We start from the raw sequence: 8,103 nt of genomic DNA on the forward strand, positions 1-8,103 counted from the left end.
CTCGGTGTGATTTACTTTCTGGTTGCAATGCAGATATTCACTTGTCAGTTCAAGGGCAGGACAGAAACTGTGCAAGCGGAGTCTTGTGAACGGAAATCTCCCATTTACGAGGTTCTGCTCCAGCACCAAAAGCCACCCTCCAGCACCTTTGTTCTGCATGCAGCTGCTCTTACACACACACACCCCTCCGCCCTCCACCCAGCCACATCACCATCCAAGCCTTCTTCCCGCGTCTCACTCAGATGGATTCTCAGCTTTTTCCCGACTGACCCTGGGGGAGGCGGTGGGGGGGGGAGCAAAGGGGAGGGAGCCCGGGAGAGGTTGATGATGAATGACAAGGCAAATGATAAGAGCCGAAGCGACAGCAAAAGCAAACAGAAGTGGTCTCTCGCAGGGCCCAGAACCGTCCGCGGCCACGGGAGTTGTGCCTGTGTCGTGAAGGCAGGGTTGCCCTCCGCAGGCAGCCCGGCTTCTCCGGGGCGAGATAAACACATTTCGGTCACGTGGCGAGCCTGTACGGTGCCATGCTCCTATTTGCCTTCCCCGCTCGCTTTTCGCTTCTCACAATAACATGCCATCCGCCAGCCAGCTCCGAGGCTAACCTCACCTCCCTGGCGCCCGGCCAGCCCGCCCGGGCCCGGCCGTGCAGGGAGAAGCCACGACTCCCGCGGGGAGGTTGCGCCCCGGCCCGGGGCTGGCAGCAGCCCAAGCCAGAGCTGGGGAAGCGTCCGGCTGCATCCCGGTTTGGGGCTGGAACGGGAGCTGGCTGCACGGGGCCGAGAGCAGGGGCCAGGACTGGCCACATCCCCAGGACAGGGCTCAGGAAGAGCGCGGTGTTCCCGCAGGGTGGAGTTTCGCCCGGGGGCCGCAGGTGCGGGGCGTATGCGGGTGGAGCTGACTTCAGGGCGGGGGGAACCCCCGCATCTCCGTCAGGATCGTCCGGGCGTAGAATGGGCTCCGAAGAGAGAAGGGGGGAACGGGGCACCCGCGGCGAGACGCCAGCAGCTTTGCAGTTTTAAAATGGCTGAAAAGGGTGTCCCCGGGCATCCCCTTCCCGGTTGCAGCAGCGGCGAACCCCGTCGCCCCGAGCACTGCGGGCGCCGGCGGCAGCCCCTGTTGGTTACGGGAACAATGAGCCACCGCGGGCGCGCCCGGTGCCTCCCCGCTGCCGGGGCCGACCGGGGGCAGCGCCGCGGGCCCGGGGGTGCAGGCGGCGGGGTAGGCGTTCGGGGGGAGCGGGAGGCTGGAGCCGCCAAGTGAACCCCTCCCCGCCCGGCGGAACGAGCGTGCCGTTTAATCCCTTTATCCCCGCTCGCTGGTGGCAGTGCGAGCCTCCGGGCCGAGAGCCACCCGCCAGCCGCCGGGGAGGCAGCGTGCAGGCTCGGCGCCGCAGATGTCGCCGGCAGGGAGCAGGGAGCCGATCCCCAGCGGCACCACCTCCTCCACAACGGCAGCAGCCCCCGGGGACCCGGGCACGGCTTGGCCGGGCACTGGGGGGTTCGCACCCCTCAGAGCCCCCGAGGGTTTCCTGCCGTCGGGCACCGCAGCCGTGCCCCAGCACCCCACTCGGGCCCCGGCCACCTCCGTATCTCGTTCCCGAGGCAGGCCTCTCTTCTGTCCCCGCGGGAGCACGGGCTGCAACCTCCTCTCTGTCCGGAGCTCCCCGGAGCCCCTGCGCGAGCGAGAGAAGAGCAGCCCCCGGTGAGGTGCCCAGGTTGCAGCCCGTGCTCCGAAATCTGGCAATTATGCAAATTCCCAGGACGCTCTCCCCTTTGATCCGAACTTCCTCGGAATGATCTCTTCTCACTACGGGGCATGAAAATGCCTCTCGGACGTGTAAAGTGAGCTACAGAGCTCCTTTCATTCCCTTTTGTTACACGCACCGGGCTGGTCTCTCCAGCCCCGCATTCCCCAAGCGCCGGGAAAGAGGACGGAAAGGGGCTCCCGGGGGAGGCGGCGGGACGTGGGAGCAGCTCGGGCCGCCGGTTGTCATGGCGAGGCCAAGCGTCTTCCCAAGTTATGTGCGACTAATGGGTTTGTGCCCCGCTCGGCTCCGGGTTCACCTTTCCCCCCGCTGCTCGGCTCCCCGCCGACCTCCCCGCCCGCGCCCCGGGAGGCAGCGGCGGCGGCCCCCGCCCCGGCCGGGCCGCGGAGCCTCGTCCCTCTGGCTCGGTGCCTGCAGATCGAACGCCGCGGGGCTAAGGGGCACGGGGAGGCGGCTGGGGACTCCCGTCGGCGGGAGTGCAGCCCTCGAGCGACTTTAAACTCCATCTTCTGCCGCGCTCCTTACCACCTCTTGTTTCAGTTTTGATAAGTGAGGCTAACGAGGCACTGAATGTATCAGAGGTTTAGAATGTCTACACAACCGTGGATATGATTTTCGAGACTCCCAAGAGCCATGGCTGGGATTTTCTGTTATCTTATTTTCTCTCTTCTCTCTTTTTTTTTTCTTTTTTTTTTTCTTCCTTTGAAGGGATATTAAGAAAGTTTATGCTCTCTTGAAAACTACTCCTCTGTAAGAAAAACATTCTGACCGTTTGCTGGAGGCCATTTTATGAAACCTCAAGGAGGTTAATAGCTTGCATAATTTCAGGAATACCAGATCTCTCCTTAATACCTTCTTCTCAGTCTCTGCCATTTACTCAGAAAAACCAGGAGCTCTGTAGGCCAAGCACCCCCGTGACAGACAATGCATTCCTACCTGAGGGGCCTGCACCAGAAAACAGATGGATTTCTTCCCTGCTCTGCTTATACACAGTGCTGAGAGAAAACCTGCAGTGTATCTGTGAGACTAAGGGATGCACATGAAAGAGGACACAGTGTAAGGAGCCCACCCTAAGTATGGAGGTTGCATTTTTCATTTTGCTGGAATTTGCTATTTCATCCAGAGAAGCACTGGTAGATGTGGCATGAATGAAATTGTGCTGCTGCAAAACAAAGCTGGAGCAAACGGGAAAAGGAGAATTATTTGAACTGTTTCTAAAATGTTGTCATGTTTGTTAACAGCTGCTTGTCTAACTAACTCCATGTCTAACAAGCTCTTGGAAAATAAGTTTATTAATAAAAAAAAGAAAAAGGCAATGCCCCTGCTTGCTTACAATTAAATGATGACAGCTTATAATGCATTCCTTTGAGACCTCCAGTAATATCAGGGCTCAGGGGACTAGAAATACCTAATTCATAGATTTTTTTAAACCAAGAATGGACTGTTACGATCAGCTGGTCTGACCTGCCACATATCATGGGCCAGTGAATTTCAGCCAGACGTTCTTGTATCAGACCCATAAATTCTGTCTGAGCTTTTAACCTGGCATCCAATCTTGCTCTAAAGACTTTTAAGTAACAGGAAAAACCACTGCTTGCCTCAGTTGTTCCAGTGGTTACGTCCCTTCACTGTTTAAAAAAATAGAAGTACCTATTTCTGCTCAGAATTCATAGAGCTTCATTTTCCAACATAGGATCTCATTATGCCTTTGTCTGCCACATTAAAGAGATCTTGACTATCAGAAATCTCCCCATAGAGACACTTAGGGCACTTAAAGACTATGATCAAACCAAGTCATAGCCTCCTCTTGGATAAATTAATAGATGGGATTCCTTTAGTCTTTTGCAATAAGATACGATTCCCAGACCTTGAATCACTCTTCTAGCTCTCTTCTGATCCCATATTAATTTGCCAATGCACTTTTAACATGCAAACACCACAACAGAGGCAGACACAGGATTGCAGCAACAGCCTCATTCATGTCGGAAGCACTAATGGCATCATTAGGTTGACTTGTTTAAAACCCTATGCAGATTACTTTTACAGATAGCCCTAGCAATACTGACTTTATTAAAACCCCATTTAAAAAGTCACCTGTCTTCATGCAGACTAGTGTTGTTCATCAAAATCACAGTGCTGAGCATCGCTTGACCAAAGTGCAGAGCTAGCTTAGTTTTTCTGTCTGGGGCTTTTTCAGTGCTCCATCAGCCCTAGCCTTTAGTAGGGCTTCATATATTTTTCTTTTGTCTGTAAGAAGCAACTGCTGCATATTCTCACAATGGCACTAGTCCTGGATGTACAGCAACAGAGAAGCATGGACAGAGCTTCACTACACCATTCCCTCTTTTCCCTGTTCCTTTCTTGCTGTACCAAAGCCCTCATTAAGTTGCTCCAAGACTCAGGGTAGTTCAGTCCTTTCAGTGCCCCAGTGATGGGGCTCAGTTTTGGGACACTCCTCCCCAGAGAGCTCACAGAGAGATTCCATGAAGGCTTTTTCAGCCATGTCAAAGGGTCTGCTTTCACACCCCAGCCCATTGCCCATCCACCTTCTCATGAACATCTGCTCCAAAAGATGGACATTAACCATGGTAGGGCTGTGAGTGACATTGCATCAGGTGCTGCAAGCCTGGACTCTGTTGTGGATGAGAGGTGGCCTAAGTTGAAGCCAAAATGCCCTGGATTATTTGGGTGAGACAGTCTCTCAAAAGCCTCAGCAGTAGCTGGGACTGCATTGTGCTGGGCTTTGTACAGCAAGGATGAAATAGTCTGACCCAACAATCTCTTTTCATATTATTTGTATCCTCAAAAGCAGAAAATCACATAGGATAGACACACTCTAGGAAATGGCTGAGCCTCAGCTTCGTACACTATCTCTATGCTTCCTAGCAGGAGTCATACCTGAGCAACACTCCTTTATTTATTTTCCTCCCAAATTATAGGTCTTTTTTCATGGTTCCGGTTGGAGATTCAGGTTGGTCATGGTCACACATCAGACCAAAGGTGCTTTTCCTACCAAGGGCAATCAGACTGTCATCCTCTAGATCACTTGGCTTCCCAGGCTATCTTTACTGAGATCTCTGCCCTAACAGAGGTCATGGAACATGCTGGAGACTGGGGGAGCTTAGTGGGCCTGACCCATGGTCACCTCCCAGTGGGACAGTAATTATGACCTGCCCAGGAAAGCTGGTCCCCATATAGGAATGATTTTCCATTTGCACAGAGCTGCTTAAGGGACTTGCATGCCACTTACTCTGCCACTACCTCCGGGAATGTGGTGGCAGAGCATAAAGCCAGTCGAACTACACTTTTTATGCTAAGGTGAACTGTGATGAAGTTCACATTACGTTAGAGAACCTTGAGGCTGCTACTGCAATGGGTGTCAAGGCCCAGCCTGCATAAACCAACACCAAGATGGGGACAGCACAGGATCAAGGGTTAAGTTTCTTTTATGCTTATGCCCCATCTCACATTTTGCACCATTCAGTTGCACCACATCCGCCCCTTTAATCATAAGTTATCCATGAGCTTAAATTATTTTTCCCAAGACACATGGCACAGCCTCCAAGTCCTACTAGTAGCAGCCCTCCCTTCGTTTACACTTTCCACATGCCCTTGTTTTACTGTGAGTCGACACACTTGCCCTCTCTTCCTCTGACTTACACTTTCCTACCTCAGAGGACACATATATCAGAAGACACATCTGACGGGCCAGTTTATGGATATCCTCTCATACAATGGGCATTACTCCTTTCCAGATCCACTGCTAGATAGCCATCGGGTTCAAATCAAACTCTCCATTAGACCCCACTATGGAAAAGCCAGCACAGAGGAGCCACCTTTGTTATAACAAAACACCCTTGAGTTGCACTTAATTCTAGTAAGCAGCACATTATCCTCACTCGCTGTACGAAAATGTGATTTATAATTTTAAAAAGCAATAATCATTCAAACCATTGGACCTGCAGCTTTGAGGCAGTGCATACTGCAGGATGGGATTGCTTCTCTTGTGTCTAATTTACCTGCAAGCACACATCGCCCAGGCACTCAGGACAACCTGCACTTGCTTCTTGCCAGGCTGCTGCAGCCAAGAGTATTTGGGTCTGAGCGACTCTTTTGGGGTCTGCTCCCCTCCAACTCTCTTAGGGGTTTGTCAGTGGTTTTCATGGAGAGCAGAACGAGGCTGTATGTGTAAAAACCAATGTTGACATTTCCTTGTTTAAATATCATACATCAGAGGGGGGTCACAGGAGCCAAGGCCACCAGAAAGGGTTCCCCCACAAGCTATTATTTCCTTTTAAAAGCACCAGGGACTCAGCAGTCTCAGTGGGGCCTCACACCCGCTTGTCTGCCCTTCTCTGTGAGCTGCCTGACTGCTGCTGGTGCCACTTAGCAAATACAGATGTTCAGGTCTTTTTCTTTCACCACGGGCCTCACTTATCTCTGGTGCAGAGGTCTGCTACTAAATGAATGCATCATTTAAGCCCTGTTTTCAAGGCCATGCGAAATACTCACCCCGTCCACGCTCACCTCACTCTTTCCTTGCAAAACTCGTCAGCGCTCTCCTATCATATTTGAAACAAATGGCATTCAAACTTATTTTAAAAATTAATTGAACCAATACATCAACAACTTTCATGTTTTCAGAGCCTGCATGGCCCTCGCCTGGGAAATTAGAACTGCAGGAGGGTAATTTTGCATTTAAATCAATGGAGCTCTCTTTCCTGACAAGGTTGCCTTCACACTAAGCCAAGCAGCTCTACCAGGGGTCCAAAGAAGGGAGACCATTAGGTGTCCTGCACCTGTGGCACACCTGATCTTCCTGCCAGGAGAGCTTCCTGAGAAGCTGTGGAAGTGTAACCCTGACATCAGCACCATATGGGGCAATGCTGCTGGGTAGTCCTTCTTATGCCCTGTACCCTAGATCCTTTCTCTTCCCGTTCATCCAAGCAACACCTCACCTGCTGTGCCTTACTCCATGAATTTTCCCCCATTCCTGATGTGGGAGTGTCATGCTGAGAGTGAGCAGGCTGTCAAGGTGATAGCAGCTGCTGAGCTAGGAAGAAGTGTGTTTGGGGAGTGCTCAGAAAAAGGAGCAAAGAAAGTGATGGAAGACATGCCCTTTCCCAGGGAGGGAATGGCTGCAGGATTTATCTTTTTTATCTAAATCCCTGAACAGATTTGCTGCCAAAGGAAAGATAATCCACATTATGTAGAAACACAATTACATTCACATGAACACACACACACAAACACACACTGTTCCCTTCTAACCACAGGACAGAGATTTTGGGAGTGGTGGCCTTGGTGAGACATGCCAAATGACCCCATGAATAAGTCCAGGAGCTCACCTGCCTCCCTGTACCACCAGCATAGCACTCATGGTCATCTGTCTCTATAGGCTTTAAAGTTTTTCTTCCATTTTTTGGGACAGGCAGGAGCAATCTGTCTTCTGTGCCTACAGAGTTCCCAACACTCTGAAGTTCCTGAAACATAACACAACATTTGTGAACCTGGAAAGATAAAATACCCTTCAACATTAGCATATGTCGATCCCCCTATTTATCTCTGTGTGTCCTGAGCCTTACCCTAGTCCAAAATTGCTCCTTACTGTTTTATATTTTGATAATAAGAATAAGATATTAGATGATACAAGGCAGAGTCTACCCCAAAGAAACAAGACAGGCAGCACAAATGGAGCTTCTCAAAATATGAAGGCATCATTTAGGTGGTCATGTAATGGTCTTTAAGATTTTTGATGACAGGACTTTTGAAATCGTTTTTCCCTTTCTCAGAAGTGTTCTGAGGGTGGTGAGATGTCAAAACAGTGAAAAAGAGAGACAAGACTTGACAAACTGTAACTGGGAGAACATCAAAGGTGTAAGCCTGGCTGCAAGAAGGCCTGCAGGCTGGTGGGGACTGGGTGCCTGCAGCCTGTTACTTTTTGCAGAATTAAGACAAGCAGCAACGGGCTGAGGTTAGAAGAGGGGCCTGGGGTGCACCTGTGTTCCAAACTGAAGAAGCTGTCATACCTTTTTGGTGTACCATCCAGCTGCTCCAAGCCACTGGGGTTTGCCCATTCTGCTTTAGTAATGTTCTCCAGTGCTTTGTTTCTGAGGCTCAGCCATAACAGCACTTCCAAGGAAATCTTAAAATTCCTTTGGAGCAGCAAGGGGACAGCGGTGGGAAAACTATCGGAGCAACCTTGCTCTGAGATGCTGGGACTTAGATCCACCCAGGCATTAATTCAGTGAAAGCCAGACAGGATCAGGCTGAAAGTGGCATAATGTGCTGTTGGAAGCAAATCCACATAGTTTCAAGTACACACAAACCATTTTCTA

This window comes from Chamaea fasciata, unplaced genomic scaffold, assembly GCF_029207755.1.
Source record: "Chamaea fasciata isolate MVZ Bird 193981 ecotype frontalis unplaced genomic scaffold, bChaFas1.0.hap1 SCAF_2, whole genome shotgun sequence".
Classification (NCBI taxonomy): Eukaryota; Metazoa; Chordata; class Aves; order Passeriformes; family Sylviidae; genus Chamaea; species Chamaea fasciata.